General features: G+C 37.4%; 1 protein-coding gene across 2 annotated transcripts in view; it reads right to left on the reverse strand.

The window, feature by feature from the left end:
* Positions 1–24,066, reverse strand: part of GRID2 (glutamate receptor, ionotropic, delta 2) — a 2,375,079-nt gene that overhangs the window by 423,816 nt on the left and 1,927,197 nt on the right. The window lies entirely within an intron of this gene.

A 24,066-nucleotide genomic window follows, 5' to 3' on the forward strand; every position in this document is an offset into this window, starting at 1 on the left:
GCCCTAAAATATAATACTTTTAGACTATTCTCTCCCCCATAGACTTCAATGCCGTAAACATATTTCATTCAGTTTTTCTCAGTCTTTTATGAAACTTTAAAGTGAACCTCGGGAAAAAAAGAATTGTTATAATAATTAGTAATAACATCCTTAAGAATAGTTAGCTCTCTTTCTGTTCAATCCTAAATGACAATAAATTATGGAACGGAAACACTCAAAAGAACGGAAATTCTAGAACATTTAATTGTGCTTATGAGAAACCAATGTGCAGACCAAGAAGGAGTTGTCTGAACAGAACAAAGGAATACTGCATGGTTTAAAATCACGAGAGGTATGTGTCAGGATTGCATCCTTTCTTCATATCTATTTAATCTGTATGTTGAGCAAATGATTAGAGAAGTTGGACCATAATAAGACAAACAGAGAAAATAAATAAAAAAGACGATTAATATAACAACCTTAGAGGAAGACTCCTCAACAGCCTGTTTTATGCAAATGACACAGCTTTGATTGTGAAGAAGCCGTGAAACACTTTCTGAAGAAGACTAAAAAACCCACAGTATTTAGTAAAGATTACATTTCAACATCAAAACCTCAAAAATCTTCACCACTAGATTAATAAGCAATATTATGATAGGTGGAAAAAAGATTAAAGCCTTGTTAAGGACTTCATTTTACTTGGATCCATAACCAATGCTCATGGGAGAGTCAAGAAATTAAAGATGTGTTATTATTCTAAGCAAACTAACTCAGTCTCATAAGGACAAACATTGTAGAAAAGCATTATTTTAGAATGAGTACAAGGATCCAAGAACAGAGGGAGGGAATTTAATCATGGGGTTGCACAATTTGATGGGTGGAGAGAGCAGTGAGCAAAAGAAAGTGGAAAGATCCAGTGTGAAAACAAGGTATATAAACTTTATGAACTTTGCATATAAACCAGTATAAAATTTTCAAAAAATGGAAAAGAACAATCAAACAAAAAAGATACGTTGTACTATTTTTGTCTCTTATAAAGGATTTCTCCAAAATGTTAAAGAGAAGGATATTAGTTTAAAGACAAAGATTTGCCTAATCTAAACTATAGCCTTTTCAATTACTTGTACATCTGAAAATTGGACAATGTATAAGGAAGATAGAGGAAGAATTAAGGCCTTGAAAAAAATATTGACTATTCTACAAACTTCCAAAAGAACAAACAAGTCTCTTAGAAAAAGTGCAACTAATATATTCTTTAAAAGCACTGGTGGTGAAACCGTCTCACGTACTTTGGGAATGTTGTCAGGAGGGGCCAGTCCTTAAAGAAAAGTATGCTAGGAAAGACAGATCAGTGAAAAAGAGAAAGAGCTTTAATAATTTGGATTGACATATGACTGTCACAATGGACTTGAGCTTAGCAGAGATTGTGCTGATGGTGTAAGACTGGACATGATTCATGTCTGTTGATCATAGGGTTATCATGAGTTATACTTGATGTGAAGGCACTTAACAACAACGATTACTCGTATTCATTATCTTTGTAATGGCTTGAGTGATGTTGGTCCTGTTCCAAATCCACTGCTGTTGAATCAGTTCCAATTCAGAATGTGACTCATATAAAACCTAGATTTGGATCAGGAAGCAGTTATCAAAACAGAGCATGGAAACACTCCATGGTTGAAAAATCAGTAAAGGAATGTGTTGTGGATGTATCCTGTCTCCATACCTTTTGAACTGATATGTAGAACAGATTTTTATGGAGGCTGGACTTTATGAGGATAAATGTGACATGAAGAGGAATGTGCCTTGGAGGAAGACTCATCAACAACCTGTGTTATGCAGATAACACAACTTTTGCTTGCTGAAACTGAGGAGACCCTGAAGCAATTCCTACAAAAGGTCAAATACTATAGTTTGCAATATGGACTGAGGTTCAATATTAAAAAAAACCCAAAAATAATAATACAAAAATTCTCACCAATGGGCCAATTGACAGCATTATGATAGATGGAGAAGGGATTGAGACAGTTAACAGTTTTAGTTTGCTTGTTTTCACAATCAACACTCTTGGTACCAGTAGTCAAGAAATCAAAAGACAAATTGAATTAGGAAAATCTACTGTTAGAGACCCCTCCAGAGTGCTAAAGAGTAACAATGCCAGTCTAGAGACTAAGGTTCACCTGATTCAGGCCATGATCTTTGTGATTACCTGTTATACATCAGAGAGCTGGACAATGACCAAAGAGGACAGAAGAAGAATTGATTCCTTTGAGTTGTGGTGCTGGAGAAGAGTATCAAATATACTATGGGCTGCCAAGAGAACAAACTGTCTCTTTCGGAAATGGTGAAGCCAAATTGTTCTCTGGAGGCAAGGACTTTGGGGCTCCATCTTGCATGTTGCCAAAGGGACCAGACTTTGGAGAAGAACAGTATGCTTGGAAAGGTGGAGGGTCAGGGCAGGAAAGGAAAATCGCTGAGGAGATGGATTGACACATTAACTGAGTTTTTGAGGATAGGTATGTCAGTTGTGGTTAACTCAAAGGCATATAACTACAACGTAAGACAGAAAATAACTGCTTCATAGGACTTTCAATCTTTATTAAAGCAACATTTCATCATTCTTTTTTACAGTAACTGATGAGTTTAAACCATTGATTTTTTTTTTTTTGCTTACCAGAACAGTGTATTTTTATTTAATATTTTAATTAATAAAAATTATGTCCAGGTTTTAGAATATTCATCTTTTTTTATATTGTGCTTCATTAGTAAACATTTATGTTACATGCATTCCTCCATTCACACTAAATCTCAGTGATTTTAATCACCACCATCAAGGCTTCCATTGATACTATTATATTTAATGTAACTTTTCAGATTTCTATTTCAATAAGTAATATAAAAAGAACTTTCCTTTCGGTAGATTTGAGAGACCAAATATTATCAAAAGACATCAGTTACATACATATTACTAATGGTGACTGTAAACACTCTGGCCTGTTTCTCTCTTATTCACTAGCCACGCCTTCATAATCTCATTGTAAAAGTTTCCTTTCCACTTTATAAGTGGCATGTCCTTTGCATCAATTATTAGGTTGTTTTGCTTTCTGTCTATGTTGCCACACTGGTTACTCATACCAAGGTCTCTACCTTTTATTATTATCTCATGACTTGCAAATTTCTATTTCAAGTCCTGCTCTATAAAGAGCCATGTGATTTCCTTTTGGAACATAATAGACTTTTCAAACTTAGATGCAAAATAGAGCTCTATTGTCACTCTACCATCTAGTCCAGATCATCTCAGGGAATAGCCCTATTATTCACTCAGTTACGAAAAAATTTGTAATTATTTAACAACTACTTTATAATATAAATTCTTGAATATTATCTTAAAGCAAGATCTCAAACTCTATTTGGTCTCATCACACTATTCACTATAATCCACTGTCTAACCAATGTCATCATCTCTTGACTAAACTACTGAAACGTTCCAGTATTTTCCTCAGTTTCAATTCTACAAACCAAATATCCTGGGCCAGTTTCAATTGCGCTTTTTAAAAATTTATTTATTTATATTGGTTTGCATACAAAATTCGCATACATTGTGTTTTAACATACATAGTTTTTCACACATTCCTTCATTCACATTGTGTTTCACATGATCATCCTCATACACTGTGTTCTAGGAAATCAATCACCAACAATCTAGGCCCATTATTACCCTCTCTTTTCAGGTCTTCAGTAAATCTTCCTGATTCCTTCAACCCCTCCCTCCACCCACCAAACTCTACAATCCCATGATTTTCCCCTTTCCCCTCTCCTCACTTTCAGCCCCTCAGTACTCTCCCTTTCCCTCTTTGGATCTTTGTACACATCCCACAAAAATATTTCTGTGTTTACAATAATGGTCTTATGCAGTATGTATCCTTATGAGACTGAGTTAGTTTATATAATTATATAATATAGAGAAAATAGATAATATATATTCCACATATAAGTTATAGATATAATATATAAGAGATAGATAATATATGAGAGATAATATATAAGAGAGAGATAATATATAAGAGATATATAATATGTAAGAGATATATAATATATAAGATATCTATATCTATATCTATATCTATATCTATCTATATATGTTTTTAACATCTCCCACATTATATGGTGGGTGTTTTTTTTAAAGTCTTTTTAAAAATCATTACTCTTGAGTGCTGTATAGTATTTCATTGGTGAATGTACCACAATTTTTCAGTCCATTCATTTCTTGACAAATATCTGGGCTGTTTTCATTTTCTTGTTACTGTGGATAACACTGCTATGAACATTGGTGTATAAATCTCCATTTGTATCTCAGTTCTATTTTCCTTGGGGTATATTCATAGCAGTGGAATAAGTGGGCCATTTTGTTGTTGTTGTTGTTGTTGTTGTGCACCCTAGAGTCAGAATCAACCCATAGCTGATCTTACGGTGAGTTTTCAAAGGCAGTTAATTTCAAGGGGTTAGATTGCCCATCTTTCTCCCACAGAGCACATGGTGGCCTCAAACTCATGCCTTCGGGATTGCAGCGAAATGGGCCATATGGAATTTTTATGTTCAGCTTTTTGAAGAAAGACTAAACTGCCTTCCAGAGTGGTGGTACCATTTTACAATCTCACCAACAGTGAATGAGAGTTCTAGTCTCTCCATATTCGCTCCAACAGTTATTGCTTGCTGTCGTGTTAAACTTTGCCACTGCTACGGGAGTGAGAGATTTACATCTCTCATCAACAGTAATTTTGAACATTTCTTCATGTGTCTGTTGGTTGTCCGGATGTCTTCCTTTGTGAAAAGTCTTTCCCTGTCTTTTGTCCCTTTTGTAAAGGGCTTCTTAGGTTTTTTCTTGTGGCAGCTGCACTCTGCTTGGTGTGATGCAATGGAGACAGGGCTGCCACATTCCTCTATGCAGCTTCCCTCTCAAGTCTCCGGTCACCTGCGGGGAGTCTCTCCTATCCACGTCCGCCTCTTTTAAAGTTTGTTATTGTCCTTGGTCTTGCTGGAGTACATGATAGCTGGAGACCACCATCCCCCTTGATGCTTCACTCTTTAAGTCATCTGTGCTCAACATTTCTATGACTTCCTATATTTTTTTTTATTTAATCTATTTTTATTGCAGCATTGATAAATAGTTGGAAACAACCAAGTGAATATCAATGGCAAAGCAGCTAAAGAAATTCAAGTATATTTACACAATAGAGTACTATACATTAGTAAAAAAACGATCAAGAATTTATGAGAGACTGCACAACATGAAAGAAACAAGAACAAATTATGCTGAGTGATACAGGCCTATAAAAATGTATAATTATGGTATAAAGTCACTAGTATAAAAAATTAAGGAAATTTTTACACACAAAGAGAAACAATCATGGAGGGTTAATGGGCATTAGAAGATAGAGAAAAGAGCACAAATAAAAAAAACCCCATATGACAAAACCCTGCTTCCTGAAACTGAGGAGGACCTGAAGTGCTTGCTGCTGAGGGTCAAGGACTGTAGCCTCCAATATGGTTTGAGGCTCAATGTCAAGAAGACAAAGATTCTCACCACTGGACCAATTGGCAGCATCAGGATGGATGTGAAGAGATTGATATTGTTCACAGCTTTAGTTTGCTTGGCTCCACAGTCAACACTCTTGACACCGGCAGCCAGGAAATTAAAAGACATATTGCCATGGGAAAGTCTGCTGTTAGAGACCTCTCCAAAGTACTGAAGAGCAATGGTGTCTCTCTGGATACTAAGGTGCATCTGATACAAGCCATAGTCTTTGCTATCACTTGTTATGCATAAGAGAGCTGGACAATGACTAAGGAGGATAGAAGAAGAATTGATGCCTTTGAGCTGTGGTGCTGGAGAAGAGTATTGAGGGTACCCTGGACTGCCAAGAAAACAAACAGATTCATCCTGGAGAGGGTTAAACCGGGCGGCTCCTTGCAGGCCAGGATTCTAAGGCTCCATCTACCATACTTTGGACATGTTATAAGGAGGGACCAGCCCTTGGAGAGGGACATCATGCTTGGTAGGGTGGAGGACCAGCACAGGAGGGGAAAACCCTTTATGAGGTGGATTGATTCAGTGACTGGGGTAATCTGGATGGGTGTATCAAAGACAGTATGATTGGCACAGGACAGAGCAGAGTTTAGGGCTGTTGTACATAGGGTCTGCATGAGTTGCAACTAACTTGACGGCACATAACAACAACAAGCTTAATTAAAGAAAAAGCAATAAACATTAAGTGTTTGATGAGACATTGCAATGAATGACATTAACTAATTGCAATCGATATTGTAAAACAAAATGTGTATGAATGATTAAATAAAAATAAATATGACTTGTAAACTTTTAATAAAAAAAAATGAAGAGAAAGAGTTAAATGGCGGCAATGGATAAATGGTGTTATTTGTTGAGATGGTAAGAATTCATGAGGGAAATAGCAACCAAGAATTCTATTACTGGATTTAGAATTCTGAGTTACCTTTTGGACATCTGTGGGAGTTCTACGAGTTGAGAGCTAGATTATACAGGTGAGACAGAGGTTGCAACTATAGATATGCCTTATTTTTCACATCTTTTTGGTTTGTTTGTTTTTTCCTTTCCATATTTTCATGAAACATGGAGGCCCATGCATACAACATATGTATATACAAACATATGTATTTGGGCACTTACTCATAATAGTTAAAATCATTTGAGACTACTGGCTTAGTTACTGTTTTCCTGTGCTGGTACCACAATTTGTCAAAGTCTGAAATTCAGGTGGGATGAAATCAAAGTCATACTTTGGCTCCTATGGGTTTGGTTTAATTTTCCTCAGCTTTAGCTTGAACTTGCATAAGTATTTGGTGGTCTGTTCCACAGTCAGCCCCTGGCCTAGTTTTCACACATGATATTGAGCTTCTCCAGCGGTTTTTCCGCAGATGTTATTGATCTGATTCCTATGCATACCATCAGGTGAAATCCACGTGTATAACCTGAGTTTATGTTTCTTATAAAACGTATTTGCAATGAGTAAGTCATTGATTGTACAAAATTCAATCATTCTATCTCCAGCTTCATTTCTGTCACCAAACCCATATTTTCCAACTACTGATTCTTCTTCTCTGTTCCCAACTTTTGCGTTCCACTCACCCATTATTAACAATCTGCGTTATGCAGATAACACAACCCTGCTTGCCGAAACTGAGGAGGACCTCATGCACTTGCTACAGAGGGTCAAGGACTGCAGCCTTAAGATAAAGGCTCCACTGGACCAATTGGTAGCATCAGGATGGATGATGAAGAGATTGAGATTGTTCACAGCTTCAGTTTGCTCGGCTCCACAGTCAACACTCTTGGCACCAGCAGCCAGGAAATAAAAAAAAAAAACTTATTGTGATGGGAAAGTCTGCTGTTAGGGACCTCTCTAAAGTACTTAAGAGCAATGGTGTCTCTCTGGAGACTAAGGTGTGCCTGATACAGGCCATGGTCTTTGCAATCACTTGTTATGCATCAGAGAGTTGGACAATGACTAGGGAAGATAGAAGAAAATGTATGCCTTTGAGCTGTGGTGCTGGAGAAAAGTATTGAATGTACCCTGGACTGCCAAGAATACAAACAGATTCATCCTGGAGAGGGTTAAACCAGGCTACTCCTTGGAGGCAAGGATTCTAGTGATTCGTCTGACATACTTTGGACATGTTGTAAGGAGAGACAGGTCCTTGGAGAAGGATATCATGCTTGGTAAGGTGGAGGGACAGCGCAGGAGTGGAAGACCCTCTATGAGGTGGATTGATTCAGTGACTGGGGTAATCGGGACGGGTATGTCAAGAGGCCATGAGATTGGCACAGGATAGAGCAGTGTTTAGGGCTGTTGTACAAAGGGTTGCTATGAGTCGCAAATGACTTGATGGCACATAACAACAACAACAACAGTACCACAATGGTGCTCAAGTGCATGACATTTAAAGACAATTCCCTTAATGTTATTTGAAGGAAAAAGGGGGGAAAATCCAAAACATTTTGCTGGCCATTTAAGTACTACGTAACCTGATCTTAAGTCAACTCTATGACGTTATACCTTACTGCTCTTTCCCTCGACTTCTTAAAGTTCCAGTTTCTACTCTGGAGTCTTCAAATTTCTGTAATTTTCAAGTGCATTTTCATTTAAATGTATTCAGGTATATGGTTAGCTGATACGTCTTCAGAAGTATCTTTTATCATCACCCTATCAAACTTCCAATTCTTAGCACCCAATAACTCTGTTGTTGATGCTGTTGTGTGCTGTCAAGTTAGAACTGATCCATTGCTGACCCTCCAGCGAGTTTTCAGAGGCAGTAAATTGAACAGTAGGAGATTGCCCTTTTTCCCACACAGAAATTGGTAGATTTGAACAACATGCCTTATCAATTGCCTTGCTTTTCTCAAATAATAATTTCTTTTTCATTTTCCTTATGATATAATTACTGATCTATTTTTTCTTCAATATTTCTTGTCTCACAGTTGTTGATGCTGTTGTTATTGTTATGTGCTGTTAAGTTGCTTATGAGCCATAGTGAACCTATGTACAATAGCTCCGAACCCTGACCTATCCTTAGCTAATCACATCATCTCTGACACACTTAAACTCATTACCCCAGTCACTGAGTCAATCCATCTCATCCTGGGTCTTTCTCTCCTGTGCTGTCCCTCCACCCTTCCAAGCATGCTATCCTTCTTCAAGGACTGATCCCTCTTGGCCATGTGTCTAAAGTATGTGAGATGGACCTTCAAAATCCTTGCTAGTAAGTAGCTTGGTTTCACCCTTCCCAGGGTAGACATGTTATTGGTGTTAGGTGCACTTAATTCTACTATGAGTTTTAATGACCCTATGCATAAAACAGATTGTAACTTTGCCATTGCATATGTTTAAACCCTTCACTCAAAAGAAACTCATAATGTGCCCACCATCAGATTTTCAGAGTCTATAAATCACACAGGAGGACTGACCTTCTTTATGCAACAGAGTAGCTGGTAGAGTTGAATAAACCTTTGGGTTGGCAGCACAATTCACTAGGTATTTGTTGAATGGATACTATATATGGAAATTAATAGATCTTCTAAAAGAAATTTGACTTAAACCAATAGCAAAAATTAATCAAAAGTATACAATACTACCCATGTCTGTTGCTGTTAGGTGCCATTGAGTTGATTATGACTCATAGTGACCCTATGAATAATTGATCTAAAACTTTCACTATCCTCATCATGTCTGATATTTGTAAGCCCTTTCTTACTGTCACTGTTTCAATTCATCCTGCCAAGGTTATTCCTTTTTTCACTTCTATCTAGGTCCACTCATGAAAATTTAATAATGCTGTTGTTGTTGTTATGTGCCATTGAGTCTCCTGCAACTCATAGTGGTCCTATGTACAACAGCCCTAAAATCCCTTGCCATTCATATTGTCTCTTGCACACATACCCCCATTACCCCAGTCAGTGAATCAATCTAATTTTTTGAGGGTTTTCCTCTCTTGCCCTGTCCCTCTGCCCTCCCAAGCATTACGTCCCTCTCCAAGGACTGGTCCTGCCTTGCAACATGTCCAAAGTATGTCAGTCGAAGCTTTAGAATCCTTGCCTCCAAGGAGCAGCCTTGTTTATTCCTCGTCAAGTTAAACCTTTTCATTCCCTTAACAGTCAATTGTATATTCAATACTCTTCTCCAACCTTCTCCTGCTATCATCCCTAGTCATTATAATATTTAACTAATTTTATTAACAGGCAGATTTTTATTCTAAATCTAATTCTCACTGTATAATATCTGCAAATTTTAAATGTGATGCAAACATGCTTTTTTGATAGAAGCAATTTTTCTGATGTAATAGATTCAGAACAGGCTAACCTCTGATATCTAGCTCATATTTTCAAGAAGCATTTTAGATACTTTATTATTGAAAGCAAAGGGAAAAATCACTGTACTTATAAACATGAAAGCAAATGAAAAATATGTATTTTAAAGTCTATTTGAAGACTTTCTGACCAAAACAACCAAACAACAACCAACAAATAAAATTTTAACAAAAAGAAAAGATAAAATTTTAATTGGACTATTGTTTCAATATATTCTTATCCCTTCATTAATGTTGTTCTCCTCTATCTGTTGAGCTTCCTTTCCTTTATTTTTATAAAATTATCAACTTTGAGGATTCAAATATTATTATAAAATAAATAACTAAATATTTTACATTATACCTAGAAATAAAATATGGAAAGTAATGAGAGTTTTGGTATAAGTTATAAATATATTTGTGCTTTATTGACTGCAAAGACATTTGACTGTGTGGATCATAACAAGTTGTGGCTGTCATTGAGGAGAATGGAAATCCTAGAGCACTTAACTGTGCTTATGTGGAATCTATACCTGAATCAGAAGGCTGCTGTGTAAACGGAGCAGGGGATCACTACATGACTCGGATGTGGGAAAAGAGTGAGTCAGAGTTGTATTCTCTTTCCACATATATTCAATCTATATTAAGAAAATTATCTTAGAAGCTAGACTTTATGAGGAGGAATGTGGCATCAGGATTGAAAGGAGAGTCATCAATATTCTGTGTTATGCAAATGACAAAACCTTGGTGAAAGTGAGGAAGACTTGAAGCACTTGTTGCAGAAGATCAAGGAACACTGACTTCAGTATAGATTGTGTATCAATATCAAGAAAACAAAAATTCTTATCACTGGACCAATAGACAGTGTCATAATGGATGGAGAGGAGACTGAAGCTGTCAACAACTGAATTTTGGTTGGATCCACAATTAACACCCTTGGTATGAGCAGTCAGGAAATAAGGAGACACATTGCATTGGGTGAATCTGTAGTCAGGGACCTTTCCAAATTATTGAGGGATAATGAGGCCGCTTTGAGGATTAAGGTGCTTCTGATTTAGGTCATGGTCTTTCCAAATACTAGCTATGCATCTGTGACCTGAACAATGATGAAGAGGACAGAAAAAGAATTGATGCTTTTGAGCTGTGGTGTTGGAGAAGAGCACTGAACATTCCATGGATGGACAAGAGAATTAACAGATATGTTCTGGAGAGGGTGCAAGCCCGACTGCTCTCTCTTTGGGGGCAAGAATGATGAGTCTTCACCTCACATACTTTGGACATGTTGCTAGAAGGGGCTAACCCTTAAAGAAGGACATGATGTTGGGAAAGGTGGAGGGTCAGAGATGGAGAGAAATGCCCTCAACCAGGTGATTGACATTGTAACTGCTGCAATGTGCAGGAAGTATAAGGATGGCATAGGATAGAAAAGGGTTCAGATATTGTGTTATATAGGATCGCTATGAGACATACTCGAATAAATGACACATGACAACCACTAACCAGTGGTGCACTAGATAGGTAAAAATAATCCTTTTATCAGAAATGTATACATTAATTGATCACAGAAGACTGTAAAATAATCAACAGATGGCTTAGTTCTTTGAAAACTCAGAGAGATGACCTGATATTTGGCAGCTTTTCTAAGGTGCATGTTTAAAAAAAAAAAAAAAAGAAAACTGACACTTGGAAGCAAAATTTTGGTAACTTTCAACAGTTTTGTGGTTATAAAAGTTTGGGTTCAGAACTTACCAATACAAGAGTAGAATTATGAAAACACAAAATTCACATTAAAATTTTAATTATATCATGAAACAAAGTATATTTCAAAAGATAAAAGTACTGTAAATTGAATGATAATCCATTTAAAACTCTATAAATAAAACTGAATTTATGTTAACCTGTAAAGCATAAGAAAAAAAATCTAAAAGTAAATGTCTACATATATATTTCAAGAAATTTTCTAAAAAATGGAAAGAAGTTATAATATTTAAAACAAAAAAATAATAAAATAGAAAAGCAAATATAGTATGTAGGTTTGATTCAAGAAAAATTTGATCCTTTGAAAATACTCACAGAAAGCCATTTGTGATTGACCAAGAGAATAAGTAAAATATAATAAATATCATAGCAGAATAAAATAGACATATTATAAATCTTACAGACATAAAAATGTAGTATTATGCATAATATTATACCACTAACTTAGAAAGTGAGATGATAAGGAGGAAGTTTAGAAAAATTATCATCAGAAGAGTTAAAAAATTTGCATGGTCTTATAACTGTTGTTGTTATGTGATGAGTTGCCTTGGACTCATAACAAACCTATGGACAACAACTCAAAATCCCGCCCTATCCTAAGCCAGTCTGAATGATTATGACAAACTAATTCCATAGTCCCAGTTACTGTGTCATTCTATCTCATCCATGGTCTTCCTCTCTTTCCCTGTCCCTCCACCCTTCCAAGCATGGTATCTTTTCTCCTTCCTGGACATGTGCCCAAAGTATGTGATACGGAGCTCCAAAATCCTTATATCCAAGGAGAGACTTGGTTTCACTCTCTCCAGAACAGACATATTTGTTCTTCTGGCTGTGTGTGGTATGTGCAGTACTCTTTTCCAGCACCACAGTTCAAAGGCAGCAATTTTCTGTCATCTTTAGTTATTGTCCAGCTCTCTGATGCATAACATGTAATTGCGAACACCATGACCTGGATCAGGTGCACTTTAGTCTCTAAACTGACATCATTGGTCCTCAGCACTCTGGAGAGATCCCTGACAGCAGACTTCCCCAATGCAATTTGTCTTTTAATTTCTTGACTGCTGGTGCCAAGAGTGCTGATTGTGAAGCCTAGCAAGCTGAAATTGTTAACAACCTCAATCTCTTCTCCATCTATTATGGTACTACTTATTGGTTCAGTGGTGAGACTCTTTGCCTTCTTGGTGATAAGCCTGAATTCATAGTGAAGACTACAGTCTTTGACCTTCTGCAGCAAATGCTTCAGGTCCTCCTCAAACTCAGCAAGCAACGTTGGATTATCTGCCTAAGGCAGGTTGTTGATGAGTCTTCCTCAAATTTTGATGCCACACTCATAAACTCCAGCCTCTTCAATGGTCTGTTCTGCATATAGATTGAAAAGGTGTGAAGACAGGAGACATCCCTGACACACTCCTTTCCTAAGTTTGAACCATACAGTGCTTCCTTGCTCTGTGCTGATGCATGTCCAGAATTAAAATTACTCCAATAAAAGAGAAAGTAAGGTGTTCTTATTAGCAAAATCGACCAATCATTTAAAGAGTGATTAATTCCATTCTTACATAAACTTTTTCTGTTATTAGAGCAAGTAAGATACTATTCCATTTTTTCCTATAAGGTCCCCAAAGTTTGATTCAAGGTCATTGAAATAAAATAAAAAATTATGAATTAATATTTTTTCATTGTTTTTGCACAAAAAATTAAGTCAATTAGAAAAAAAAGCAGCATATAAAAAGAGAGTATATTGTGATAAAGTTTAGTATATGATAATCAAGTGTTTGGTTGATTTAGCACTTAAAAATTCATCATCAATGCTTTTCTTTAACAGTATGTTGTTAGTTGTTGTACCATTGAGTCAGAACCAACTCCTAGTTGACCCTGCAATAGGTTTTCAGAGGCAGTAAACGATGGAAGGAGATTGCCTATCTTTCTTCTATGGAGCAGCTGGTAGATTAAAACCAAATACTTTTCTATTTGTAGCTTAATTCCTTACCACCAAGCATAAGAGAGAAAAACTTTATTATCTGGATTGATGTGTAAAGTAGAACATTACCAACATTTTGTTTTAACAAAGTTGTTGTTGCTGCTGCTGTTGCGTGTCTAGAATCAGAACCCACTCTTAGCTGACCCTATAATGGGTTTTCAGAGGCAGTAAATCACACAGAAGGAGACTGTCTGTCTTTCTTCCTCTCAGCACTTTGTGGATTTGAATCATATGTCTTTGGGACAGCAGCACAAAATACTGCACTGCAATCCCTAAGGCATGTAGTTCAAATCCATCAGCTGTTCTCAAAACTCATCGTTTCTAAGATTGCCTTAAAGTTCAGCAGTTGACACCAATTCTGTTCAGCATTGAAAGCTAGAAACTAACTAGAAGTGTACATAGAAACATACTGTTGTTTTTGTTGTTGTTGTTATGTGCCGTCGAGTCGTTTGCAATTCATAGCGACCCTATGTACAACAGCCCTAAACTCTGCTCTGTCCTGTGCCAATCTCATTGTCTCCGACACACTCATACCAATTGCCCCAGTCACCGAATCAATGCATCTCCCAGAGGACCTTCCCCTCCTGTGCCTGCCCTCCACCCTCCCAAGCATGATGTCCCTCTCCAAGGACCGGTCCCTCCTTACAACATGCCCAAAGTATGTTAGACAGAGCCTCAGAATCCTCCCTCCAAGGAGCCACCCAGGTTAACCTTCTCCAGGATAAATCTGTTCTCCCAGCAGTCCATGGTACCCTCAACACTCTTCCCTAACACCAAAGCTCAAAAGCATCAATTCTCCTTCTATCCTCCCTGGTCATTGTCCAGCTCTCTGATGAATAACAAGTGATTGCAAAGACCATTGCCTGTACCAGATGCACCTTAGTCTCCAGAGACACACCGTTGCTCTTCAGTACTTTAGAGAGGTCCCTAATAGCAGACTTTCCCATAGCAATATGTCTTTTAATTTCTTGGCTGCTGGTGCCAAGAATACACAAGAAATATTTCAAGGATCTTCAAAATTTTAAGAAAAATATTATAATGATGTTTTTAAGGGAAGTTCTTGGGGCCGTGTTTGATGTGTGTTACTTTTCTTTACTTTCCCCAGAAGCGGGTAGCTTTTGAGTCTTTGACCAAGCGTGGAGGCTTATTAGCAGGTGTGGCTTTCAAATCTTGTAGGTTCCTCTGGTCTGTGGCCCTCAGGCCAAATTTATTAAATTTAGAATTAATATTCTTTAAATCACACAGCAATTTTTTGTCTATTTGCTGAAATGAACATCTTAGAGCTGTTGTGATGCTGCACACTGTGCCATATTCTTGTCGAATTCCATACTGGTTACCCATTGTGTACCATGTTTGGATGAGTTTCCAGATTGATTCATACTGGGAAACAGGAGTGGCATCCAATTCCTAAACCAGAGGCCTCTGGAAACGCTCCAAACTCTAAAAATGTACAGAAATGATGTTATAGAACAGAGTTCAGGTAATTTGTGCAAAGCTTACTCTGAGTTTTATTCTATTTGATGATACTTAACCACTGCTAAATAAGACTAATGCTTTTATGTATAGAGGAACACTCTTCCACTTTGCACATCACTCTTTGTCAAGGTGCTGTACTGTACGAAGTAACCTGAGTTTGCTGTGATGCTGAACCTTGTGCCATTGGGTTATCAAATACCATAATGGTTTCCCACTGTTGACAGTGTTTGGTGGAGCTCCCAGTTGTGAGACATGTTTGGAAGCAGGAGTGGCATCCAATTCCTAAAACACAATGCCTCTGGGAACTCTATGAACTTGGGGAAAGGACAATAATAAAGGAAAGGCATTACGTCTTTTGTTCATAGAGTTGCTATGAGTCGTACTTGACTCAATGGCAATCAACAAAAACAAAATATAAAAATTGCAAAAGAAATAGAAAATATAGTACTAAAACGAATCTATTTTCTTATGTAATAGCATAGTCCACTATTGTTATGTATCATTAAGTCAGAATTATCTCAAAGCTTACTCTACAGCAGGTTTTCTGAGACTATCATGAAAAGAGATTGCCCATTTTCTTTTCAAAGATCACTTGGTGGATCTGAACCAAGAGCCATCGGATTGGTGGCATAACTCCTTATCACTAAGCTATCAGAACATATTCTGCGGGGAGTTACATTGCTAACCCAAAGACAGTGCTTCAAGTCCACCAGAGATTGCAAGATGACAGTCAATGCTTTTCCATGTAGCTTACAGCTTCTGAAAACTCACTAGATGGTCCACCATGGTTCAATTCTGACTTGATGGCAATGATTTTATGTTACAAAATCAATGTTCAATTATTACTTACATTTTTATATACCTATAAAAACCACTTAAAATCAAGTTATAAAGATAGAAATAATGAACAATATAATGAAAAATAAAAATATACAACAATATATATTTAAATATGCAAAAGAGTTCTCTATTAAAAACAGATATTAAGTCATTTGGAGTGGAAAAGAAGATGAATAAGTGGATGGCTAATTCATGTGAATTGTTGGAAAAGTGTTATACTTGAAAGATACAAATTCTCCTCAATTTGATATATAGATTCAAGAAATAATTACATAAACCATAGAGGAATGTGTATTTGTTTATAGCTTAATGCAAAGTTCATTAAAAAGTGTAAAAGTGAAGTAGTATCCAGACCCTTTTCTGAGAAGAAAAGACTGATATTTTTTGACTGTTAATTAACAGAGTGTGATATTTGGACAAGGAGAGACCAAATAAATTGATGAGGTGTGTTCATGTGTACATGGGCACTTGATTTATGCTTAGCTGCTTAGTTGACACTACATTGTAGTACAAAAGTCAACTAGATACAATATGAAAAAATTAATTAAAAAAATTAATTCAATTTCTTCACACCAACTCCAAGTGTCTTGTATATATGTATAAATATATATGTAATAAATATATGTATATATTGTATAAATGTATTAAGTAAAAAACAGAAAATAACGGAGAAGAAAATACCATAACTTTGAATAGAAAACACATTTTAGAATAAAAATATTAGGAATTACAACAAAGGAGTAGCAGACTAGACTTTTTGTTGATAACTGCTGTTGAGTTGAGTCCAACTCATAGTGACTATATAAACAACAGATCTGAACCCTATCATATCTTGGACCTTCCTCATAATCTATAACATACTTGAGCTTATTTCACCAGTCTCTGTGTCAATCCACCTGATTGAGAGTCTTCCTCACCTTTACTGTCTGTCCTTCCGTCTTTTCAATCATGATGTCCTTCTCCTAGAAATAGCCTCTCCTATGTTACTCTGTAGCTTCTCCATGTTACATGCTCAAAGAATGTGGGACTAACCATCACAGTCTTTGCCTCCAAGGAGTACTCTGACTGCACCTTCTCCAAAACATATTTGTTTTGTTTGAGGTTTTTTTAGGCAATCTATGGGATGTTTAGTACTCCTCTCCAAAATCACAGCTTAAAGGCACAATTCTTTAGTCATCCTTTTTCATTGTCCAGTTCTTAGCAGCATATCAAGTGATTGAAAAGACCATGACTTGAATTAGGCTCACGTTAGTCTTCAAACTAACATCATTGCTGCTCAGTAATTTGAAGACAACCCTAACAACAGGCTTTGCCAGTGCAATACATCTCTTGATCTCCTAACTTCAGATTCCAAATGTACTGATTGTGGATCTAGGTAAGAAGATGTTGACCGTTTCAATCCCCCCCGCCCCCATCTATCAGGATTTTTGCCTATTGAGTGGTGAGGATTTTTGTTTTCTTGATGTTGATGTGCAATCTGTATTGAAGGCTGCAGTGTTTGATCTTCTGCAGCAAGTGCTTCAAGTTCTCTCCATTTTCAGCAAATAAGGTTATGTGAACTACATAACATGTGTTATTGATGATTCTTCTAATCTGTGGCACATTTATCCTCATAAAGTCCAATTCTCAAATAACTCACTTGTCATAGAGATTAAATAGGTATGGAGAAAGGATGCAACTCTGATACATAATTTACTTCATTTTAAACTATGCAGTGTTCCCTTGCTTTGTTCACACAACAACCTCTTGGTCCAGGAGTATGTTTTGCATGAGGACAATTAAGCATTTTGAGATTCCTGTTCTTCTCTTTGCCATAATTTGTTATAATCCTCAAAATAAAATACCTTTGTGCAGTCAATAAAGTGCTAATAGACATTCTTCTGGTATTCTTTGCTTTCAACAATGATCTACCTTACATAAGCATTATATTCTCTGTGTCATGGCTACTTCTGATTCCAGTTTGAACTTATGTCTATGACTATACATTTTCAAATGATCTTTAGCAGTATTTTGCTTACATGTGATATTAATGACATTGTTAGACAATTTCCATATTCTGGGAATGGGAACAAATATAGATCTCTTCCAGTCAGGTAGCAAGACAGTTGTTCTCCAAATTCCCTTACATAAAAAGGTGTAGTCCAGGTTTCTGTCTATCATTTGAAACATTTCAGTTGGTATCCCATTGACTCTTGTGGCCTTTGTTTTTGCCAGTTCATGCCTTCAGTGCAGCTTGAACTTCCTCCATTACCACTGGCTCTTGATCATACCATAGTTCCTGAAATATTTCAGTGTAAGTCAATTCTTTTTGGTGATATATATCAAGATCTAAATCTCATATACCATCCTTATAAATGGCTATAGGCTTCATATTCTCTACAACCAGGAGGCTTATTCTCATATATGGATCCTGTAGTCATTTATAAGGATGGTATATGATAAGACAATATTTAGATCTGTTCTTCACAGGATCACTTAAGAGTCATAGTTAACTCGAAGGCATTTAACAAGTTATAATTTCAACTATCATGTTACTATGTCCTTACTTAACAGAATAAATCTTGGGGAAATGATTCTAGAATGAATACCAAGTTACTCAATTTAGTACTTTCTTACCACAAAGAGAACAAACAGGTTTGTTCTGGAAAGGATAAGTCCATGGAATCTCTAATACTCTTCTCCAGGACCATAACTCAATGACATTGATCCTTCTTCTGTCATTGTTAGTCATTGTCCAGCCCTCTGATGCATAGAATGTAATTGCAAAGACTATGGTCTGGATCGTGTGCATCTTAGATTCTAGACTGATGTCTTTGCTCTTTAGCACCCTGGAGAGGTTTCTGACAGATGCACTGCTATCACAAAGGCATGCACTTCTAATCCATCTGCTGTTCTATGAGAGAAAGATGGGCAACCACCTCCTGTGTAATTAACTGCCTCTGAAAACCTGCTGGAGGGTCAGCTGTGGGTAGGTTCAGACTCAATGGTATACCACAACAATACCAAAAATGTTTGTGGCATCGAGCAAGCAGAAATTGTTAACAATATCTTTTCTCCATCTATGATGGTGCTGCCAATTGGTTCATTGGTGAGAATCTTTACCTTCTTGATGTTAAGCTTCAATCCACTTTGAAGACTATAGGTCTTGACTTTCTGTAGTAAATGCTTCAGGCCCGTCTCAGTTTCAGTAAGCAAGGTTTTATCATCTGCATAATGCAGGTTGTTAGTCTTCCTCCAGTCCTTATTACACACTCCTCCTCAAAAAGTCTCATCTCCTGAATGATCTGTTCCACTCAGAGACTGAAAATGTATTGAGGTTGGTTGCATCCTTGACCCACTCTTTTGTTGATTTTGAATTGTGCAGTGTTTCCTTTCTCTGCACTGATGACATATTCAAGTATAGGTTTCAAATGAGCACAATAAGGTAGGTACACTGGGATCCCATCCTTCTCAATATTAGCCAAGAGAATGAACAGATTTGCCCTCGAGATAGTGAAATTAAGTTGTTCCTTGGAGGCAAGGATTTTTAAGCTCCATCTCGCATACTTTGGGCATGTTGCCAGGAAATAATAGTCCTTGGAGAAGGATATCATGCCTGGAAGGGTGTAGGGACTGTACAAGAGAGGAAGACTCTGGAGGAGATGAATTGACACAGTAACTGGTGTAATGGGGTTAAGAGCATCAGAGAGAATGAGATTGGCTCAAGATAGGACAGTGTTCAGAGATATTGCACATAGGGTTGCTATGAATTACAGGTGACTCAATGGCATAAAACAACAACAATCAGGAAGAGAAAAGACACAACTTTATGGTGTCAAAAACCTTGAAAATTGGCTTTTCTAGCCTTTGTGTTAGCCCTTGTTGGAAGTATGGTCTCCAGCTACCTTAACTACAGACATATGGTCTTATAAATCATGAATAGCTATGGGACTAGTATAAGAGAACACTTTCCATATTGTAAAAGATGGTGATGGAGGTACTGTGCAGACACTGTAAGAGATAGTGGTAGAGAAAAGGTAAAGAGACCGAGGCACTACTGTGAAGAGATTGAGGCACTATATGAAGAAACTGTGGCAAAGAATAACCAGACGAACCCTGGAGATGGAGCCAGAGTTAAATGTTTTGCTTGCTGAACAATTGAAGGAAACACTAACTTGGAACTGTTCTGAGATAAAGTTTGCTAGATATCTGAAGAAACTAGAGGCTTCTTGCATTTGTATTGCTGACATAAGCCTGGACTTTGAGGAATTGTGTCTGTTAATCTGGTTAGAGACTGTTGGACTAAACCTGGACTTGAAGTTGTGATTTTTTTTTTGCCTCTCCCCACCCCCAACCTATTTTGTTAATAAATCTCGTAACTGTGAGTAAAGTCTGTTAGCCAAACTGCAGAAAATATTGGACTCAAAGATTCATTGGAATAGGTTCAGGATCATGTGAGAATGGCATGTCTGTCCATGTAGCTACTTGTACTGTGCTGTCATGCTCATATGAAACCTATACTTGGACCAGGAAGCAGTCATCAGAACAGAACAGGGAAACACTGCATGGCTCAAAATTGGGGAGGGTGTATTCCAGGAATGTGTCCTGTCTCCATACTATTCAATCTATATGCAGAAGAGATTATCCAGGAGGCAGGGCTCCTTGAGGAGAAATGCGGCATCAGGATTGGAGGAAGACTCATTAACGGTGAGATGCAAATTATACAACCCTTCTTGCAGAAACTGAGGAGGACCTGAAGTGCTTGCTGCAGAAGATCAAGAATTGCAGCCTGATACATGAATTGAAGCTCAATATCAAAAAAACAAAGATTCTCATCCCTGGGTCAATTGGCAGCATCATGATAGATGGTGAAGAGATTGAAATTGTTAACAGCTTTAGTTTGCTTGTCTCCACAGTCAACATTCTTGGTACCAGTAGCCAGGAAATGAAAAGATGTATTGCATTGGGATTGACTGCTGTCAGAGACCTCTCCGAAGTATTAAAAAGCAATGATGACAGTCTGGAGACTAAGGTGTGCCTAATACAGGCCATGGTGTTTGCAATTACCTGCTATGCATCAGACAGCTGAACAATGATTATGGATGATAGAAAGAGATTCATACCTTGGAGCGGTGGTGTTGGAAAAGAGTATTGAATATATTATGGACTGCTAAGAGAACAGGTGCATCCTGAAGAGGGTGAAACCAGGCTGCTACTTGGAGGCAAGGATTCTGAAACTTTGTCTGACTTACTTTGGACATGTTTCAAGGAGGGACCAGTCCTTGGAGAGGGACATTATGTATGGAGGGTGGAGGGACAGTGCAGGAGAGGAAGACCCTTAATGAGGTGGATTAATTCAATGACAGGGGTAGTGGGGGTAGGCATATCAGAGACAATAAGACTAGCACAGGATAGAGCAGGGTTTAGGGCTGTTGTACACAGGGTCACTATGAGTCACAGGTGACTCAATGGTACATAGCAACAACAACCACAACATGGATTTTATTGATGGGAGGTTTCCATTTATGAAGTGAGTGGAAGCCAGACATGACCAACTACACATTGTGACTGCTCCTTATATACATTGTTCCTGCCCTTTTAGTTTTAGAGACAACTTGAGACACTTTTATATGTGCTAATCCCTCAGGCCTCTTTTTAATTATTTTTGGTCAAACGGTCTCCTAGGTGGTATAGCACCAGTCTGTCCATTTGCTGTACAGAGGTAACTTGTGGTGGTTGTGATGCTGAACACTGTGTTCCTGATGTCCTAAATGTGATATTGGTCAACCATGATGAACAGAGTTTGGTAGAGCTCCCTGATTAAAAAAAGCTTGGAAGCAGAAGTGGCATCCACTTCCTAAACAGCTTGCCTCCAGAAATCCTATGAACTTGGAGACATTAAGAAAGTTCACAGGGTCACTATGAGTTGCCTATGACTTGATGGTATTTAACGACAACAACAACAACAACAATCTGATGTATTTATTAGGTACTCAGAGTGTTCAGTTATGAATAGCATTCAGAACAAGTGAAAACTTCAGAGTAGATATATGTTATGATGCAGGCTACCCTGCTTTGTGGGCTTTATGACCAGTGAACTCAATGGACTTCGTCTGTTAGACCAAATAGCCATGCCTCTTTGGCAGTTTGAATTCACTAGCACCTCTGAGTGAAAGACAGGTAATTTTCTTCTGTCAAATTTATGGTTTCGGATATCCAATGAGCAGTCAGTTATAAGTCAGTCCAACTTGGATAGCCTTGAATAAATTTAAGTGAATTTCAGATATAGATGTTATATGGTATACCCCAAAAGGAAAATCATGACATGACCCCTGAATTATAGAGTTAGATCATGTGGGGTTTTTTTCCCCAACAACTATTATTTGTTAACTAGCTTTTTATTGTTGTTTTTGTTGTTAAGTGCTGTCGAGTCGCAGGCGACTCATAGTGACCCTATGAAGGAGAGTCCTTGACGCTTGGGTGCCTTTCATCCTCTCTCCAGGTTCATAGGGTTTCCGGAGGCAAGTTATTATGGGAGTGGATGCCACAAGTGGATGCCACTCCTCCTTCCACGCTTGTTTAATTGGGGAGCTCCATCCCACTCTCAGTCCGCCTTGAGTTGCCAACCATTAATGCATTTGACAGATCCGTGTCACACAGTGTTCAGCCTCACAGCAACCACAAGGGACGGCAACTTGTACACCAGGGCTATATGACCTAGAGGAATGTCGGAACAAAAACAATGAAAGACTGGCCGGAGGGGCACAAACTAAAAGTAACCCACCTTAGAGACTACATATCTGAACTTAGAACACTATATATGCAGTCTAGACTCCATATCATGAATTGGATATTAGCTAAGCTACCAAATGTCTTCAATAGGCATTATCAATTTTCATTTAAAAAAATAGAAATCATAGCTATAAAACTAATCCCCAGTAAGCTCAGAAGACACAAATTACACAAGCAGGTGGCTCATACTGCTTTTGGTATCTGCTCCTACTGCTTTTTTTGCCTCCCTCTGGACCCATAGTTGTTGTCTTATTGGGAGCTCCCTTGAGTATTATCTAATTACACAATCTGTTACTTAAAATGCCAGGCTTGTTTTACCTCATGCTTTAACATTTAACTTTGCCTCATGCCTCAATTTTGAAAAATTTCCCCGATGCTATCTGGATAAAGTGATTTCTTGCTTCTTTAAGTATTTGCTTGAAACACTAAATTTTTACCCCACTCTGCCCAGGAATGCCCTGCCCTTTATTTCTTTCTTCCCCCATAACATTTGTTATTTTATAATTCCTATATAATTCAATCATTCACTTAATAATATTTTTCTTTCCTATTTCACACACATTTCACTGAAGATGGAAATTTTACCCAATTCAGTACAGTTATATTCTTTACAGAATTATTCCTGGGCTAGAGTAAATCATGGGCTGAGATGCCTAATAGATATTAAATTAATTTGTTAATTAATGATTGAAAAACATCAAAAGTAATTTCTAGAAATGTTAATATTTAAAGTTGAGAGGTAGTGAAAAAAAAAGATGACATTAGGATGAGGTCTGCAACTTAGTAAGATATTTGTACATGTAGTTAAATGTGTCTCTTCTGTCTTTACTCTTTGAAAAAACGACTATAGGGCTTCGGGGTTTTTTTTTCCCTGTGAGGTTTTAAGAAGTTACTTTTGTCCTATGTTTCTACACAGTAAGTTCTGTTATTTTTGTCTAAGTTGATTGACATTTCTTGTGTAAACTTGAAGTTTGCTATCTTTTGACTAGCCATGGGCTGCAACCTGTCTCATGATTGGTATGCACCTTGCAGGCATTGGCTAATACCCTATCAAATGAAGTGACTGTATACCATGCAAATAAAGAATCTATTATTTACTGTGAAGTAAATGAAGTCTCTATAGCCAACTCTGAAGAGATTGACTAGTTTGTAGCCTTGGTAGGAAGGCTATTCCTTGATTTTGACTAGAGGCTTGGAGATACAAGCAGCCAACCCTACAGAAATTTTTCAGAGACAAAGCAGAAAGAAGACAGAATAAAGTAGAGAGAGTAGAGACCAAAAATATCCTAAAAGTGCCACACTATGAGTCAAGGACTGTAACACTGAAGACAGAGAAAGATTTAGTAGAGGACCATCAGCAGAGCAAAATTTTTAAGATAAAGCTC

Source organism: Elephantulus edwardii, unplaced genomic scaffold, assembly GCF_000299155.1.
Source record: "Elephantulus edwardii isolate Elephantulus edwardi_28Jun2011 unplaced genomic scaffold, EleEdw1.0 scaffold00144, whole genome shotgun sequence".
Lineage (NCBI taxonomy): Eukaryota > Metazoa > Chordata > Mammalia > Macroscelidea > Macroscelididae > Elephantulus > Elephantulus edwardii.